The 18,764-nt window shown below is 53.1% G+C and overlaps 1 protein-coding gene across 1 annotated transcript in view; it reads right to left on the reverse strand.

The window, feature by feature from the left end:
* The window catches only part of ZMAT4 (zinc finger matrin-type 4), a 44,830-nt gene extending 34,664 nt beyond the window's left edge, over positions 1-10,166 (reverse strand). The window contains exon 1 of the mRNA XM_071579102.1: positions 10,023-10,166. The gene's annotated coding sequence lies outside the window, so the exon portion shown is untranslated. The remainder of the gene's footprint in view (positions 1-10,022) is intronic.
* Between the last annotated feature and the right edge of the window lie 8,598 nt (positions 10,167-18,764).

The raw sequence follows: 18,764 nt of genomic DNA on the forward strand, positions 1-18,764 counted from the left end.
TCCAGCACCCCGAGTGCTCCATCTCAAGGTGATGAAACAGGAGGAGAATTGCACTCATGGAACAGGCTCAACCATCACCATCCTGGGAAATCAGGCACTTCAAAAGGCAGTTTTGCATTTCTTCAGATGCCTCAGTGTGAGCACAGAGACAGAGTTGCTGAAAGCACATTAATTATTAGTAAAGACTTTTTTTCTTTTTATTGCAAGACAAATTAAACAACAGAAGAAAACAGGAGGTGTTACATGAGATGTTAATCCACAGGAGAGTGACAGCAGCAAAAGCCACAAATAATTCATAACATGAAAGTCAGGACATTTCATTTTTGGCTTGTTGTTTGTATTTGGCATTTGTGCTCATGCTCAGTTGCCACTTCTCTCATGCCCCAGCATGGAGGTTTCAGAAGCTGTTAATTCTGGGAAAGGTGATTACAGGCCTTCAAGAGTAAATTGGATAAGGGACCACAATTTTTTTCTTTCCTCTTGACTGGAAAAACACAAGTTGCTGAATCCAGTGCTTTACCATATGGCAATCCTTGTCCTCTACTGGGCAATGGGAAAAATGAACCTATGCAGGAATTCCTGGTGCACCACAACCAGCAGGTGATGGACTGAGTGCCTCAGGGACCAGACTCCTGGCAAGGTGCTCCAACTATTCTGTGATTCTGTGAGTCCTTCCCAGGGCAGGGCCCTCAACTGCGAGTGATGTAACAGAGCCCAGACAATCCTGCATCCCAGAGGTGATGGTGGCATGTCCCTACCCACGAAGACTTCCCTTGGAGCCACATCTCCAGAGGATGCATGTGCTATTTTCAGGTTTTCCCCTTCTCCTGCCAAATCAAAGATGCTCCACGTTCCTCCAGCTGTGTTGCACATCTGCTGTCCCTGCCATGCTTCACCTTCGCTGCAGTTCTTGGTTGGTTTGGGGTTTATACCTATTCCCTCCATTCCCTGAATCCTCTACAGAGTCAATTTGCCTCACTTCTGCACTCAGTCTTTGATGCATTTTGACACGCTTTATAGGAGCCTTGAAAATCAGAACAAGATTGTGTGTGGCATGACTGGGGAGCAGGAGGGATCCTGCACGTGGCTGCTCCATGTGTCAGCACACAGAGAGAGGCTGTGGAGAGCAACAGAGATGGTACCTCAGTGCAGATGAGGCTCAACCTGAGCAAGCCCAGTGCCCAACTTCACACAACTTCCCCCAGAGTAAGCAGGCAAGTTGCTCCTTTAGTGGGATTGACTTCTTGATGGAAGCACCCAAGGCCAGGCTGGATGAGACTCTGAGCAACCTGGGCTAGTGGAAGGTGTCCCTGCCCATGGCAGGGAGCTGGAACGAGATGAGCTTTAAGGTCTCTTCCAACCCAAACCATTCTGGGATTCTGTGTTTGCCAGGACTAAGAAAAGGACACTCAGACAGCAACAGTGTCCTCTCAGTGGATGGAGATCATGTTTTTAAAAAGATGCAGCCTTTTAAAAAAAGCTCCTCCACCGTGGGGAGGAAATTGCCAGGGATGTCTCACTGAATTCCCAAGATTCATGAGCTCCGGGGTGGGAGGAAAGGTGCCAGATGTTCCCATCTCCTCACCTAATCATCAAGGTACCATTTATAAATAGAACCAAGCAAGAAAATAGCCTGATGAACACATCAGAAAAAGCAGTGTCCTCTGGCAGGGGGAAGCCAGGAGGGACAGGTGATGCCTCCAGGCAGAAGACCAGCAGGGCCAAGGCTCCAGGTGTGCCCCTGCAGCCCCTACCTGACCCATGCCAGGCAGCACAGCACCCACCTGGCAGGGGAGCAAAGGATGAGACTGAGCTTACACGTGGCAGTAAAATCCAGCCAGTGACTTTTTGACCTCCTGCCTGTCTGAAGTGGAAACAAAAAGCAAGAGAAGGAAATTACAGGCACACAAATCCAGAGAGCAAAGGACAGATCTGAGTGTGCAGCGGAGACAAGCCCTCCATGCCCTGAACTGCCTCACGGGGGATGAGGAAATGACACTGCCAAGTTTAGAGGGTTCTGCAGTTCTGGGAGTGGCACCATCCCTTCCCTACAAATGTGAGTATCCCGTTATGCACATGAATTCTTCTAATTATTCACACTACATCGTGTAGCAGGGTTTAATTGCAGACATGTGCTGACTTGAATAAAAATACATTTTGAAAAGGAGATTGATATATTGAGACTGCTTAATACAGTTTGTAGGAACTGAACAGAGAGCAATCACATTTTGTGCCTCAGGGCAGTGATTCTGCATCCTGCACACTTCAAGGATGGGGCTCTGTCTCTCACTCCAGCACAGCTCGACCCTTCCTTAGCAGCAGGGACAGCCCAGAAACCCGCTGAGAGAAGGGTTAAAAGCAGACCCGTGCAGGCTCTGCAGAGGCTGCACCGAGATGGAGGGGCTGCTGGAGTCAGAGACAGAGGGCAAGGACTCACTTGCCCTGGCATGGAGAGGAAAGGAGGCACCTTGGCGTGGGGATCCAGCCGCTGTGGGCACCTCCCTGCAGGAACAGATTCCCCTTGACTAAACCCCGGCCAAGCCCCAGCCTGGGGAGGACGCCTGGTCCCACGCCCTGGTACCTGCTCCCTTCCTTTCCCTCGCACCCCACCACGCAGGGGCGCGGGTTTGGCAGCTCCGATGCCCCCAGCCCCGAGCCCCGGCTGCCCCCGGGCCCCCCAGGCTGCCCGGGCCCCGCCGGCCGTCGGGGCGTCGCGGGAGCCGCGCTGGGGGCGCAGCGCTCACACGCCGCGGTCCCCATGTGATGCTCGCGTTGCCATGGAAACGGCGGATTCGCACAAAAGACCCCGCACCAACAGCCTGCGCTGTGCGCACCCCGAAAGCGGCGCGGAGCAGCTCCCGCACAGCCCTGCCCGCCACTCGCCATCAGGGCACCACGGTTATTTTTGGATAAGCAGGACCTACTTTTTTGCTGTGGCTCCCTAATAACAGACAAAACGGCAGGAAGCGAGGCGAGCCCAATCCCATGCCGGCAGCCCGTCGCCTCCGGTACTTTGCATAATCAGGGCTTGTCAGTCCCCATCAGCCTCAGCTCAGAAACCCAAGAGGCAAAGCCATGTAAGGTGGCAACGGGCTTAGAAGAGGCCTCGAGAGAACAAATCTGTCCATCGCTGATGGGGGATTATTTTAATTCTGGATCCCTGATGAAATCCTGGATGCTGGCCTAGCTAAAGCACCTCTTCTCAAAACCAGCTTGAGCCTCAGCAGCACTAACCCCAGACGAGCTTAATGTTGCTGCCAACAGCACTAAACACTCCCTGCCCAGCACAGGTTAACCAAGTAAGAGACAGCAGAGACAGAGATGCTCCTGGTTATCCCTGCTGTCAGCAGAGCTCCAGTGGGTTGGCTGAGCCTCTCCCCTCCCTAGGATGGTCCCTCACCCATCCTGTATTTGCCAGCCAGAACTGCCTCACCAAGTGCCACCTGGTGAGGATTTACAGGACTCCAGGAGCCTCCGTGCTTGCAACAACTGATGGATTCTACTCCCTTCAGCCACAGCTCCCTTCTATAGCAGAGCTTCTTGTCATCAATTAAATGATTGAGGAACAAGACACCAGGAATGCAAATGCTTCCAGAGTCCCCCAGTTGGCACAGGGGAACTAAACCCCTGGCCTAATTTAACTGTGCATCCAAATTCCACATTCTCTAGATTTCATTGAACTCCTTCATATTGTCATGTAGTCTGTCAATCAGCTTTGTGAGCACCAGCAAACAACACGAAGCGTTACCTTAAGTAAAACTCAAAACATTTACATCCTTCCTACAGCTTTTTCTTTGCCCATCCTTGATTTATGAAAGAGAAAACAAAACTCTCCTTTCCTTTGCATTCACTCTCTTGTAAGAAGCAGGAGCATCTCCCACGCTGAGCAGAAGCAGGCTGGACTTTTAAGTTTATGTCAGACCTGCCTTCCTTGTGTTTGGAAGCATCTCAGCAAGCCACTCAGATAATTCATGCTTCATTTTCCCCTCTGGAAAAAACCACTATTCTGTCCCTTACCAACAGATGAGCAATGAGAAATGGTTCATCAATGCCCACTGCAGCACTCCAGCTCCATGTGCCAAAGGGTCTCCAGAAATGCAAACTGTTCTATTTTTGTCAGTGAGAAATTAAACTGCCATTGCAGAAGGGCTGGAGTCGGGCACACTCCAGGCTGGGCAGAGGCTGCTCCTTTCAGAGACCAGCTCTGACTCATGGGATTGGAAAGGTCTCCCTCTCCCTGCATAGTCTGGGGACTCCTATTCCTACAGTATTTATGAGGCATCCCCTGTGGTACTGGAAAGCCACAGAAAGGCACTAAAACAAGTTAAGGTGTTTCATACAAACATTGGTTTTCCAAGTGGGGTTTGTAGGTTATCCTGCAGCCATAGCCATCAGCCTCCCAGTCTGGCTAAGGAGGAAAAACCGTTCAAAAATGGTTTGTGCATGTTCAGCAAAACCAAAAACATTCCCACTGCTCTGCAATGTCCTTTCTTGCCCGCTGCCAGAGCAGGGCATGAATTGCTCCTTGTGTCCCTCTGCCTTCAGTACCCAGATGTGAGAATCCCCCAGAGCCCCCAGTCTGCTCCCTAAGGAGCCACAGCCCAGCACCTCTTCACACACTGACAATTAAAGAGAGAAAATAATGGGTCCCCACACTCTCTGTGGCTCCTGTCCCTGCCAGACTCCCATGAACTACAGCCGCGTGCTTGAAAATTAGATGGATTAATTATCGCTACAATTAGGAGTATCATGAAGCATCTCTGGTGGCAGGAAATAATATTGCCATAAACTTGTCTAATTGCTCAATATTTTCAAATGAGCAGTTGAATCCACAGTTATCATCTTGATGCTTTCACCAGTGGCATTGTAGGATGGAAAACACAGAATTGATTAATTAGTTTTCATTTTAAGTCAGGCTAAACTCTGGCTCTCTGTGCCACGTGCTGTCACTGCAGCCAAGACTCTGAAGCTTGGAGGTGGCAAGCACAGACATGGAAGATACCCTGGGATGCAGGGATATGGTTGAGAGCAGGGGAACTGCCAGCCTGAGCACCCTCAGCACACAGGGAGGCCACAACAGTTTCTGCCTCTAACACCCCCAGCTCACATGTGCTTATTATATATCAGATAATAGAGGGGCCTGCACAGCATTCTGTGCACCAGTGGGTTTAACTGACTAATTTATGGCTTCAGAAGCAGTGGGTGTTCAATTCCATCCCATTCCTGGGGCTTCTGACGAGCCTCTCCAGGCGCTGCAGATCCAGAGCTCCAAGCTCTCCCCGTTTTCTCGGTGAATTTTGAAACCAGAGCATGTCTCACCTTCGCAGTTCTCTGCTGGGTGTCACGTCTCTGGCTGCATCCTTCAAGGCAGCTTTAAATATCAATACCTCACTTCACCACCAGGTCCACCCACTGTTTTTAAGCGGCTGGATCAAATTTAGGAGCAGCTTTGAGTTCACAGTGCAGTTCCCCACATCTCCTCGTGTTCATACTGTTTTCTGAGAGCTGTGTGTGCTGCTCCATCTCAGGCAGCTGGAGCTTTGCTCAGGCGTCCTGTGTGACACCCAAAATAACATGTATGTGATACATAAGCAAGTAGATTAAAGCAAGACAGGTGACCCCTCTAGGGCTTCAAGTACTGAGGCTGATACTGGAAAGGTTTATTTATACTCTCCTATCTGCAGGATTTGTTTCACAAAAAAAAAAAGTTGCCTTGGCAAGAAGCAGGTCCAAGCTTAACTACATCTTCTACCCAATTTCCCCTTTAACAAGGCAGAGTAAATATATTTCTGTTTGAAATTAGGAGCAGCAATATCCTTCTCCCCTATTGCTTTCTAAATGAAGCCCCTGAAAGCCTTTTTTGAAGTTTCCCAGTTTCATTTCCAGACCTGCTTCCCTCTGAGCTCGGGAGAAATGGATTAAACAGGCCCTTTGAAGTGCAGCTGCCCATGAGCTGCTCTGGGGCCAGCTCAGCTCAGCTTTCTGTGTCTCCTGGAAGCAGGACAGTGGCCACCAGAACTCCCAGGGCTCAACCTCCACATACAGGCAAAAAGCTGCCATGGGGTGAGTGCTGCAACCCACATGTGAGTCCCCTGGCAGCAGAGTAAAGGCCTAAAACCTGTCAAGCATTGCACAACAGGCAAGTTTTGATATTGTGAATATTCATCTCTAGCTATTTCTAGTTAATGGGACAAAGCAAACTGTCGAGAAAAATGGGAACATTACAGTAAAAACAACAACAAATTAAACTCTAATGCAATTAGAGAGCAATTAGGGATCTATCCTCTGGGAGCATTTTGGAACTCTGGGCCTTTCTCAAAATCTGATCTCTCTGCAACTTTATTTCTTTCTAGTTAATAACAAAGAAGTGAGTGGTTTAAATCCCCCCAGTCCCCTGCAAAACGCCATCTCCTGCTCTGCAGGAGCAGAAGGTGGTGGCAGGTAAAGCATTCACACCTCTGGGCTGAGGAAAACGCAGCTGTCAGCAGAACAGGGGGCAAAGAGGAGCAGAAACCACCACCTGTGCCTGCTGCAAGGTGACCAGACACACAAAGACCCAAATGCTCTTGTGCAAGAGCCAGGCTGAGCAGGCACGAGCCAAGAGCAGAGCACGAGCAACCCTGGAAAACCCTTTGTTTTCCTGTGCATAGCTCCAATACGAGCCACAGCCCAGAAAAATAGGTATTTAATTCCTCTTGACTTTTTCAATGTACTCCCTTATGCCTGTAGATAAGCCCCTGCATAACCAAACCTTTTGAGCTGACTGCAGGATGGAGCAGGGCAGCCTTTGGGTATTGGTCCCTGCTGTGCCCTGGGCAGGGCACAGGGACCCCTCAGCACCCAGAGGTGCCCCATGACCTGTGCACTGCCTGGGCTGCCTCCCTGTCACCCCAGCAGGTCTGCAAAGGAGCATTTGGCAAAGCCTTCCCTGGAGTGCAGAGGACATTGAGTGTGGTGTCAGCAAAGCACCCTGGAAATTGCAGGAGAACTGAAATGAAGGGGCAAGGATGCCCTGTCCCATTCAGCCATGTCTCCATCCAGGCTCACCACACACTGCCTGAGGGTCACAGCAAAGCCTGGCTCTGTTAAACCTTCCTCTGGGGATGCAAACCCAGAGACCCCTCTCTGCAGAGGGTGAGGTGGTGCAGCACCGAGCAAAGCTCCCTCCCCATTCCCTGAGGCTGCTGCTGTTCCTGGGGGCAGCCACGTCTGCACTTCACAGCTCCAGTACCTCTCAGCAAGGGGGGTTTTTCATGCTTTGAAAGGAATAATAAAGCTTCCATATGTCCTGCTACCTGCCCAGCAGCTGTCAGGGATATGACCCCCTCTGCATTCAGCAGAGGAAGGCACCTGTGCAATAGAGAGAACTGGGAACCTTGACCTTCATCCATTTCTGTATCCAAATCCATCCTTGGGGACATCAGCAACCCATTCTGGCCTAGAAATTGGCCCAGTTCTGATCTCTCAAACCAGTTCTGGATCTCAAGTCACACCTCTTTTCCTTGAGAGCTTAACCCAGATAAAGTGAGACACCCAGATCCAAAAATGCCCAGGGCACCCAGTGCAGGGACCAGCCCCGAGAGCCCCAGAACCTGTCTCAGACTGTGGCCATTTCTGGGAGGGTTTGGGGAAGCCCTCCTGACTCTGAAAGAACACCTTGCAATGGAAAGAGCTCTGCTTATAGACTCATGGGTCTCAAAAAGATGCCAATCTTTGGTCTAAAGTTGCTTCTTGAACAATTCTCAACAATCCCCCACTATTGTTGCCTCCCCTCAACCACTGATACAGGGGATGAGGGCTGTCTCTTGCGGGGCTTGGGGATCTTTCCTTGCTCCCTCCAACACTCCTGCAGGGAGGGATGATAAACCCACAACCAGACCAGACCAGTCATCAGCATTCCCAGGTAAATCCACAGGCAGGAAATGCAGGAGAGGTGGTGCAGAAGCCATAAAACCCCAGGGAGAGGAAGCAGCTGCTTGCTGGGACTGAGGTGCTCAGTCTGCAAGGACCAACCAGATGCACCAATTCCTCTGCAAACTGGAAGCAGCAAATAAACCAAATCCAGGCAAATATCAGCAAAACTCCTTACACAGACACCTTTCCAAGAGGGCACAGTCAGCAATGCTGCAAATTGCTGGGGAGGCCCCTCAGGGTGCAGCACACCTGGGAAAGGGAAAGGCAGCAGCACTGCACCTGCTCTGGGCTGTCCGGGGCACAGGAGGACAGAAGGCTGGATGTGGGACTAAAGTTAAGTCTGAACAACTCAGAGCCAAGAGAAATGGCTTCTGAAACACCCCAGCCAGCCAGGCACACACAGAATCATGCAATGGTGCAATGTACGGACAAGGATCAATTATTTGGAGTGACTCAGAAGTGACTAAGAATGATCAGATAAGATCAATTGTGAGCGCTGGAAATCACCCCAAATTGTGGAACAGTCAAACCCCAGGACATGGCCAGAAGGCAGGATCCTCCTCAGGGACAAGGATGCAGGAGGCACTTGCATCAGGAGGTTTATAACCCACAGGTCTACACTGTTTTGGGAGTAATAAGGGATTCCTGAGCTTCTGTTTCTGGTATAATCAGGGGGAAAGACCCACTTTAACTCTAGAAAGCTCCTGTGCGGCCCCTCCCTTCTGTCCCTTCCTACAGTAGATGAGTCACTGTCTAGAACCTTTAGCAAAATACCTCTTACTGCTTATCAGGTCCCTGTCATTCCCCTCCCCACGGCACAGTGCAAGAAACGTCGGGCAATGCTCCAGGTCACTGTGGAATGCCAAGGGCCCCAAAGCTGAAGCCCCTCTACCCAGCGACCCCCTGTCCGATCTGCCCCTGCCCAGCAACATCCCACCCCCCCAGCACCTCTCACCCTCCGGGGCTGCTGGTTGTGTTTTGCAGAGGGACTGCACGTGCTCCTGTGAGAGCAAACAGCACAACCTCCTGCAGAAGATGCAAACTGGTGATTTTAACTCCTCAACACTCCGCAAATCTTTTGCAAATCTATTCATCCAATACCGCCCACTCGGGTAACTTCAGAATCGCAGAAGGGCAAAAGGCGTGTGTTGCTGCCCCAAGGGCAGCAACCGGAGCATGATTAGCATCAGGGACCGGGAGGCACTGCCCAGGTCGGGTATCACCCGCCGAGGAATACGGATCGTCAGCAATCCAGACGGCTCGGGGTCAGTTGCCAGAAATCCTCCACGCAGCCCAAACCAGGTGCCACCTCGCTCATGTTGTGTCAGGGCCAGCTTAGGCTTGGCTCTGACCTACGGACACCCCCCGTGCAACACGTGGGGCCAGGGGGCTGCACGGACCGACCCCCTTCTCCGGCCGGAGCAGCCGCCGCAGAGGGTCAGGGCTGTCCCCGGGGACAGCGGCCCCAGCCTCCAGCTCAGCCGCCTCCCTGCAATCCTCTTTTTGCTCTCCACGACCCGCTGGCTTGGGAAGTTCTCCAAACTTCCCAAACACAGAGCACAGGCTTGTTTTCCTGCGCCTACAGAAAGCGACGCTCGCATCCCGCAGCGCCCGGAGCTCCCGTTCCCACGCCGGACCGCGGGGACGCCTGTGCAGAGCCCATCCCACCAAAGCCCCTCGCGCTGCACTGACCATCGGCACAGGCGCTGCATCCCGGGGGTCCCGCACCCAGGGGCCTGCCAGGTGGGCACAGCATCCCGAGAAAACTCCACCGGGAAAACACCAACCCCTGGAGCGGGGCTGGACCGCTGGGGGGGCGTGCGCCGCTCAGCGCCCACCTCCCCTCCCGGCGCTGGTCCGGGGGTTCCCGCGGGGCAGAACCGCCCGCTGCCCGCAGGGACGGACCCGCATCCCGGCCCCGTCTGCAGCAGCGCCCGCATCGCCCGAACCGCCCCGGCAGCGGCTCCCGGCGGGGACCGGCTCGCCCCGCACCGCCCGCGCTCACACCGCTGCCGACCGGCTGCGATTCCCCCGCAAACTTTCCTGCAACTCCCATCAACAGCTCCCAGCACCAGCCCCGCTCGGGCCGGCGGGTCGGTGCCCGGTACCTTCGGGTGCTCCCGGTGTGCTCGGCGCGGTGGGCGCTGCCGCCGGGGCCGCTGCCTGGGGCGCGGCGAGGCCGCTCCAGCCGGGGCCGCTCCCGCGGGGCTCCGGCACCGCCGCTGCCGCAGCTCCGCGCCCGCCGCTCCGCCGAACCCAGGCCGAGTGCGGCGGGGGGCGGCGGGCGGGGCCGGGCCGGGGCCGCGGCTCCTCCCCGGCAGCGCCATTGGCTCCTCTGCGCTCCGCAGGGCCGCCCTCCCGCAGCCCCCGACCCGCAGCCCCCCACAGACCCCGCTCCAGCAGCCCCCGACAGATCCCGATTCCCGCAGCCCCCGGTCTCCGCAGCCCCCGAAAGATCCTGGTCCCCGCAGCCCACGGTTCCCGCAGCCCTCGACAGCCCCCCGGTCTCCGCAGCCCCCGGCAGCCCCCGGTTCCCGCAGATCCCGGTCCCGCAGCCCCTGACGGTCCCCGCAGCCCCCGGGACCGAGCGCCGGCGTGGGCAGTTCGGGACACGGCAGAGCCGCCCGGCCCGGCCGCCACCCGGGGGACAGCTCTGTCACGAACAGAGAAGCGACAGGACAAGGGGGAACGTCTTTGAACGGAAAGAAGTGAGATTTGGATCAAATCAGGGGTAAGATTCCTCCCTGTGAGGTTGGCACAGGTTGCACAGAGAAGCTGTGGCTGCTCCATCCTTGGAAGTGTCCAAGGCCAGGCTGGAGAGGACTTGGAGCAACCTGGGCTAGTGGAAGGTGTCCCTGCCCATGGTAAGGTGTTGGAACTGGATGATTTTTACTGCCCCTTCCAACCCAAGCCATTCCACGACTCTGTGATTTTCCTCACTGTGAAAATAGAAGGATGTGCAGGTCTGATTTGCAGGGCAGAGGCTGTGAAGGGTATCAGAGGTGCCAGGGGGAATATATTTGCTTACAGACTCATACTTTTGCAGATGACACACTGATTTTAATGCCCTGGATTTATGGAGCCAGCACGCCTGGCACTGCAGGCGCCTGCACAGCACACGGGGACAGCAGGAGGCAGTCCCTGCACGGGCAGGAATGGCTCCCTCAAAGCTGTGGCCAGAGGAGAGCAGAAACCAAAGGGAATAGGATTCATCTTGAGCCAAAGGGTCGTCACGGACTCAGAGGAAGCAACAGGCAATGAACAAGTCCCCAGACCAGTGGCAGAGCAGAGGAGGGCAAGGCAATAAACAGGGGAAGGAGAAACTGGTGTGGACACAGACCCCTGAAAACTGTGTGCAATGAGGAGCTGATCCCTAATGTAGCACCAGGCACTTGTGCCCTGGAGTCTGTGGTGCAGAGCCAGGCTCAGAACAAACCACCTGTCCCTTCTGAAATCCAGTAACAGCTGAATCTGGAAAGAGGGTGGATTTCCCTTATTTCTATGAACAATATCCCCAGGCAAAGCCACCTCAGAAGTCACACTGACAGTCCTGAAAGCCACAGTGTGGGAGGGCACAGTCCCATCCACCATCCTTCTGCCAACACACACCTGCAGCAATGTCATCTCACCGCCCTCCCTTCTGCCTGCAACGGAGAGGAGGGTGAGGACTGGCTGGTACCAGGGAGTGTTTCTATCCCAGCTCTGCTGAATTGGCAGGTGCCTCATTTGCCAGCAGATGAGCCTTGCAGGTGAGGTAAGAAATGGGGAGGTGGTGGAGCAGAGAGATGTTGTGCTTCAGGCCCTGCGAGGTGACGTTTCCAGGTGTGCAGCTGTGCAAACAGCCAGGACAAAGGCAGTTAATCTGGCTCTGCTCCACCTCCCTCCATCCCATAACATCCCTCAGCAGGGATGAGGGTGCTGGGTCCCCACAGGGGAGGGGAGATGGCTTAAAGGTGATCAGGAGGAACAGGGGCAGACTCATCTTGCATGCCAAGACATGGAAAGCATCCTTTGTGCCTTCACTTCCAAAGCTGGGTGAAACTGTGTTCATCATTCTCCTCCTGAACATCTGGTTAATCAGGGTGGATACAGGACTCCCCCTTTTCTCACCAAACTGCTCTGCTGTGCAGGTGCCAGCTTTGCCAGAGCCTGACAAAAGTGCTGCACCTTCAGCAATTCACCTTTGTGGAAAACACTTGTGGCACAGATCATGGAGCACCAGCAACAGGGGCCTGGGACCTGTGAGAGCTCTGCAGGCACCCACAGCCCAGCTGTGGCTCAGGGGCACTAAGGGGGTGTTGGCAGGACCTGAAAGAAATGAGTCTGTGTAGTTTGATTTGTTTCTAGTAAATATACTTTGTAGACAAAGTAAATATACTTTGTCTCAGGGATTTTGTTTGTGCAATGCACCAGGCTGAGCCACGCCAGGGCCCTGTTTCTACCAGTTACCTGCGGCCTCACCTCATGGGGAAATGGACTTTAAGTCACCCTCTATCACACAAATATTAGAAAGAAGAGAAAAAACTTCCCCAACAAATTTTCCATTTCCACCTTAATCTGCTTGACAGCAGATTTAGTAACTATCTGAGCTGTGATGCTTCACGACCCTGCTTGGCTCTTTAGCTGTAAAAAAAAGTGCTAAGGAGCATTTAACTAAGACTCCAAAACTGACACAAACCCTTTAGAGCCGCCACCTGGAGCCTCAGATACTTCTGTGCTAAGAAGGGCAGATCAGACAATATTTGCAATGATACAGCTGCCATCCAGGGAAGGGATAGTTCTTAAATCTCTTCCTCACTTTTTTTTAGGATTATATCATTCCCAGGAGCATCCCATGCTCCCTGATAATGAATGGCAGAATCATCACAAAAAATGTTGGAAATAATGTTGAAAATTCAGCTTTTGCTCCATCCCAGCACCCTGCAGGGCTCAGGAATGTGTTTCCCAGCCCTGAGCTGGGCTAACTTTGGAGCAACCTGAAACACATCAAAACAAGGAGCTGTAAAGCAGCAGCTGTGATTGATTAATCACAGTAGCAAAGCTGAAGGGTTTGATCATTTTCTAAAGCTCTTTAACATCTTATTCTCCAAAGAGGGAGAGGTTGCCACTGCCACAGAACAAAGCAGAGCACAAACTGGAGCTGATTCTTCCCTGGAAAGGCTCTGGACATGCTGTGCTGCCTTGGATGGTGCCCCCGCATGCAGAAGATCAAGACAGATGAATGAACTTGCCAAGCTGATGCTGGCTGGGAAGGAAACACTCTGATAATGTTTTGGGCTGGTTCTTAAGGTGTTCCTGTGCCACCTGCAATGGGCATTCCCCTCCCAACACCCACAGCCTGACCCTGCACACACCCTGAGCCTGACAGACACAGCACCCTGAGCCAGCCCAGGGTGTCCTTCCCTCTCACACCAGCCTGGTCAGGCTGGGTCCAGCCCATTCCCTGGGTTACTCTGCCTCAAGAGGAACAAACCTCTCTCCCTCACAGAAGGCACCCACAGCCCTGCAGCTGAGGGAGGAATTGCATTTCCCATCCCACCTCCTTGCCCAGAGGAAGCTCAGCCTTGCCCTCACACTCATTATGGCTGTGAATTGTTTGAGGTTCCTTGTAGTTTTATAGGAACTCTGTTTTTCCCTTCCATAAGAAAAAAATCCATTTCTCTCTAGTTTTACTCTGGTGGGCAGTCACATTGATTTAATTTGCCTCTTCCACCAGCCCTGCTTCCTCCCAAAGGCCACGCTAAGCACTGCCCATGGCAAGCACATGGTCCAGTAACCATCACCCCACAGGGCTGCTCAGCAAAGTATTTTTCAACCCCCAATAAATATGGACCCATTATCTGGTCAGCAATTAACTGGCATTACTTAAGCATCAGGAGGTGCAGGGAGCCAAGCTCCAGCAAGCAGGGCCAAAGGCACAGCCCTCACCCAGCACAGCAGCATTTGGGGGCTTCCCAACAAGGGGCCTCAGTCCTGGGACAGCAAAGAGCCCCAAAGATGACAGAGAACCAGGCTCTGCAGGACTATTGATCTGCCCTTGTGTAAAAGCTCTTTACTCTCCTTTCCCCAGAGAGAAAAAAGAGAAACCCACTTCTTCAAAGCCATTTTCTTAATCAGCAGCCATGGCACAGGTCAGGGGCAAGGCAAAGGCACTGGTGGAAGGGAAACAAGCAAAGAGAAATTAATACTTGGGTTTTTCACAAGGCACAGGGAGGCCCAGCTGCTCTGTGTGTGTTCACAGCTCGGTGCCTGCACATCAGAGCACACCAAAGGACACTGCAGAACCTGCCCAAGCACATCAGCACCCGGACTGGGTGTAGGTCACCTTGTCAGATGGAGGGGATTTGCTGCAAGGAGCTGCATCTTTCCCTTTAAAAACCTACTTTCTGTCTCATTCCAATAAAACAACTGACATGTGGTGAATGCCACACTGTCCAGGGGACATGATTCCAGGCCTTCCCCTGGAATGCCTCTAATCGAATGCCAGGCTGCAGATCCAGAGTGAATTCTGAGGAGAGGGGAAATGATGCTCCACAGTGCAATGCAGCAACATCTGGTGTTCCTCTCTGCATTTGCTATTTCCCTTCCCTCCCTTGGGCTATCCTGTGCTTCTCAGGTTCCATTTCCTGCACTGGCAGGCGTGGGAGAGTGAAGAGGAGAGGAAACTGTAGGCAAAGGCACAGTCACCTGTGCTTTGTGTATGAGCAATGTTTCCTTGCAGCAAACCCTGCCTGAACTGGGACAAACAGAGCTGCTGGTGCCACCAGCACAAGCAGCTGCAGGCAGGTGAAAGCTGCCTCTGGCTCTGCACCCCTCCTCTCTCACACCCAGTTCCTATTTCCAATAAGAACAGAGATTGATGCAGAGCTCAAAGCAGAACTGGCTCAGGGCACAGCAGCTTCTCAGCTGATCTGGAGGAAGGAGACAGAGGCTTGGGCAAAGCTCCGTATCAGAGTTCCCAAACTCTGTGGCCACCAGCACACGTGGGGCTGCCAGGCTGTCATGGCACTCACCCCTCAGTGCCCAGAGTACTGCCTGGGCCGTCCCTGTGCCTTTGCAACAGCCACAACTCAGATTTTCTTCTGCTCTTTGGGCTTCTCCTTTCCTGCCATTCAGCAGTGAGATCAGGGTGGACACCAGCAGGGTCTTTGCAAAACAAAGTTTGCTGAGCATGTTTAAAATACTCTGTGCTTCTTCACTGAGGTTTGTGGGCCCTCCTGCCAGCTCATGCTGACTGAAACAACCTGAAGGAGTGCCTGACCCTGGTTCCATCACACTGCTAAATATGCCTGCAGGATGTCCCTAGATAAGTTACTTTGATTTTGTCAGCTCATCCCTAACTGCAGTTTTTAATCCTCAGGATAACAAAAGGCTGATCCGCAGTCGCCTTCCAGGATTTCCGGCTCTGGAAGAGCAACGTTAGCTCTGTGCTAGAATTGCAGCACCCAGGGAGCTTAAACAAAGAGCCCCAGGCAGTCCCAGCCTGAAACACTGGGAACAATGCCATCATTCCCAGAGAGGGGAAGATGTTTGGAATTGCAGTTTCCGAGGTCACCTTTTATCATCCAGGCACACCATAGGCACAGTACAGAGCAGGAGTGCAACTTCTGACAGCCAAAGCCAGCCCTGGGAATCCCTGCAGTGGCAAAACAGCAGGTGCCCTGTTTCCAACAGGTCCTCTCCCTCATCCTGCTGCCCACCCCGGCAGCAGCAGAAGGGAACACCTGCCTACAAGGCCTCTCTGACAAGGATTTCAGTCCTGTTACAGAGGAGGGCAAGACTTGGTCCTCTAATCTCAGAGGCTAAAATAATTTTCCGCTTTCTTTAGACAAATCCTCCCAGCAAAGCCTGGAAGATGCAGCGAGCCCAGACAGAAACATATTTCCCCTGTGGATACGCTGCTGCCTGGCTGCCAGCACAGACAGGCGATTTGTGCCTCACTAGGCAAAACCCAGTGAAGTGTTTAACTTGACAACGGGAGCGTTTCTCTGCTCGATGCCACCTCAGCTGACCCCAGCACAGCACCGTGGCTCCCCCAGTGCCTGGCCAGCACCCACTCCCTCAGTGCCTGCAGGCTCCACTTCCCAGCACTGGGTACCTCCACACCAGCTCTGCAGGCTCCTCCTCACACATGTCCAACATCCAGCACTTCTCCACTGCAGCCTCTTTTCTGCTTCAGAGAGTTCAGGGTTCCTCCCAGCTCTCCCTCCTACAGCAGCTGCCCTGGTGCTGGGAATGTGGAATGGGCACTGGGGGAGCTGGCCGAGATGAAGCCCTGGCACTGGGAGATGATGGAGCCCCTCAAGCAGAAAGATTGGCTCTTGCACAGGGAAAACATGGACCTCAGCCCAGGCTGAGCTGCATCTCAGAAACCTGTAAACAGCAGCTTGCCTGGCCTGTGGCTTACTGAGCATGGCCAACACCACAGTTTCTCCTCTGGCTCAGAGACACACTGGCCAGCCTCTGCCCATGCCACCAGCATCAATCTGGAGTTCAAGAGTGGCAACACACCGAGTGAACAGGCACAGCTGCCACAGGAGTCCCTGAGCTGGGAGAGAGGGGAGTAATGGGCCCTTACCTGCCAAAGCATCCCAAAAACTCCCTGGTGGCTGAGCCCAGGTGTGAGGAGCATGGGGTGGGATGCAGGCACAAGCTGCCAGCCCTGAGCAGCAGCACAGATGGGGAGCTGCTGGCACAGGGAGCAGCTGGGGCTGGGGTCAGTCAGGCCAGTGGCTATCAGTGGTCTGCCAGGACTGCCCATGGTGATGGGAGATGCAGACCAGGTGGGCAGACACCCACAAGAGCCTTCATCCACAGGCAACACAAGGCTCTCCCCAGGACCCTCACCCCTGAGATGGTGACAGCCCAAAGGGGAAGTCAAAGCAACTCCCCCTGCCCCAGCCAGCCAGAGTGTGATACCTCGGTCAGAGGAGGCAGTTTGCACCTGTCTGAATACAGTCAGAAAGCAAAGTTCCCTCCCAGAAGCAAATTACCTTCTTGATTTGGGCCCCACAACACATATGGCAGCAGAAGCAATTTCCATATCCACCCTCGCCTCACGTGCAGGGTTTTCTACCCTGCTATAAATAGTTTCTAGCACTGCTGAGCAAGGATTAATGACTTTTCTAATTATACCACCATCAGGTGGTGACAGGGGAATGATACTATGCAGATGTCTGAGCCCACTCATGCAGCATGGCAGGATTGCTCAGTGAAGAACATACCTGTACATCACTTCCATAATTCCAAGGAATATCAAGTCACAAGTGCAGGAAAAAGAAGGTCTTTCTTAGTATTAGAGACTTCTGGAAACCATACACACTCCATGTTACTAAAAGGAATCTCATCAGCCTTGGGTGGCATCTCACAGAGCTGCAATGCCATGTAAACATTACCTGTGATTTGTACCCACTCACAGTACCACTCTGGAGCACACAGACATGTTTCATGTCAGCTTCCCAATGAACCCTTGATTTTAAATTGGATTGCCTTATTTAGAAGGAAACTTCTTGCTTTATCCTACTGAAAAGGGACATTTTTCACATGCCTGCCCTGCCCAGGACCCCCATGGCACTGTCAGCCCTGGCAGACTCATGCTGGAAACCCTTTGTCCAAACATTCCTTTTCCATGTGCTTTGCTAATAGTGCACCCAAGAGTTTCTGTAGAAGGGCTGTGACTTCAGAAAATGCTAATGCCAGGAAAACACATCTTGCAACACCTGAAGGGTTTCAGCCCACCTTCTGCTGTTTAAGTTTTCCCATTTAAGACAGCGCGAACAAGGTGCAGTTTTGGAGGGGAGTGCAGTATTTCAGTGCCAAAATAACTTTTCATTTTCTGCACAGTGGATGGATATGGCAATAAACATTTTCTCCTGAGGCCATGGCAGGTGCATCCTTTGCCTGGGAAAATTACTGGAAAACTTAACAGCCAAGGAGCACTTAGCTCAGCAACACAGCGGGTGCCACCTGCAGGAGCCCAGCTCTGTGGCACAGGCTCCAAGAGGCAGCTTTTCCATCCACTGTGCAGAGGCTGAGCCCTGCTGGGCTCCTGACAGAGCAGCTCTTTGCAAGCACTGTCAGAAAGGAAGGGATCAGGCAGATTCTTTGGCCCAGTCATCTGGAAACAATCCAAGTTGTTCCTTGCAGCAGAGATCTGTCTGTGTGGGGTCTCATTTGCAGCAATAACTATTCTGTCAGTTCCACGAGGCAATTCCTGTGTCCTGCAGGGCAGGCTGAAGGAGTTTCCATGGGGTTTGGATGCCATCACAGGGATGCAGTGCCTACAGTCTGTGTGCCTGACTCCCCAGGGCATTGCCCACCAGCACCTTCAGGGTGACCCAGCAGCCCAGCGAGATGCCAGGAGGGCTCAGGCAGCCTGGGAGAGCTCTGCCCTGGAGTCAGGCAGGCACAGGGAGCCATCCCAGCCTGGCAGTGCTGCCCACCCTGCCCCTTGCCCGGGAAGCTGCAGTGCACAGCCCTGGCCCCCATCACCATATGGTGGCTCCTGGCCTCGGGCTCTGAAGCGTCTCTTCGTTTCTGTTCCACCGCCAGCCTTGTCAGAGTGCCCCAGAAACCACTGCCGCTATTTTTAGAGGGTTAACAAGGACCTCTAGGAAAAAATAATCCACTGGTACGTGACTCCCTTTCAGCCCAACACTCACCAAACGGCCACAGCATCAGTAGCTGTGAAGATGAAACGAGACTGATGAACTCCATCTACCCTCACCCTCCTGCCCACAGCACAGGAACAGGAGAAAACAACCAACCTTCTCTTTGGTTGCCAAGGTTTCTCATTTTTATGTATAGCTATGTATATTTATAGTGCCCCTTGCTATCAAAAATGAGCAAAG

The sequence above is a fragment of the Pithys albifrons genome, chromosome 29, assembly GCF_047495875.1.
Source record: "Pithys albifrons albifrons isolate INPA30051 chromosome 29, PitAlb_v1, whole genome shotgun sequence".
In the NCBI taxonomy this organism is placed as follows: Eukaryota; Metazoa; Chordata; class Aves; order Passeriformes; family Thamnophilidae; genus Pithys; species Pithys albifrons.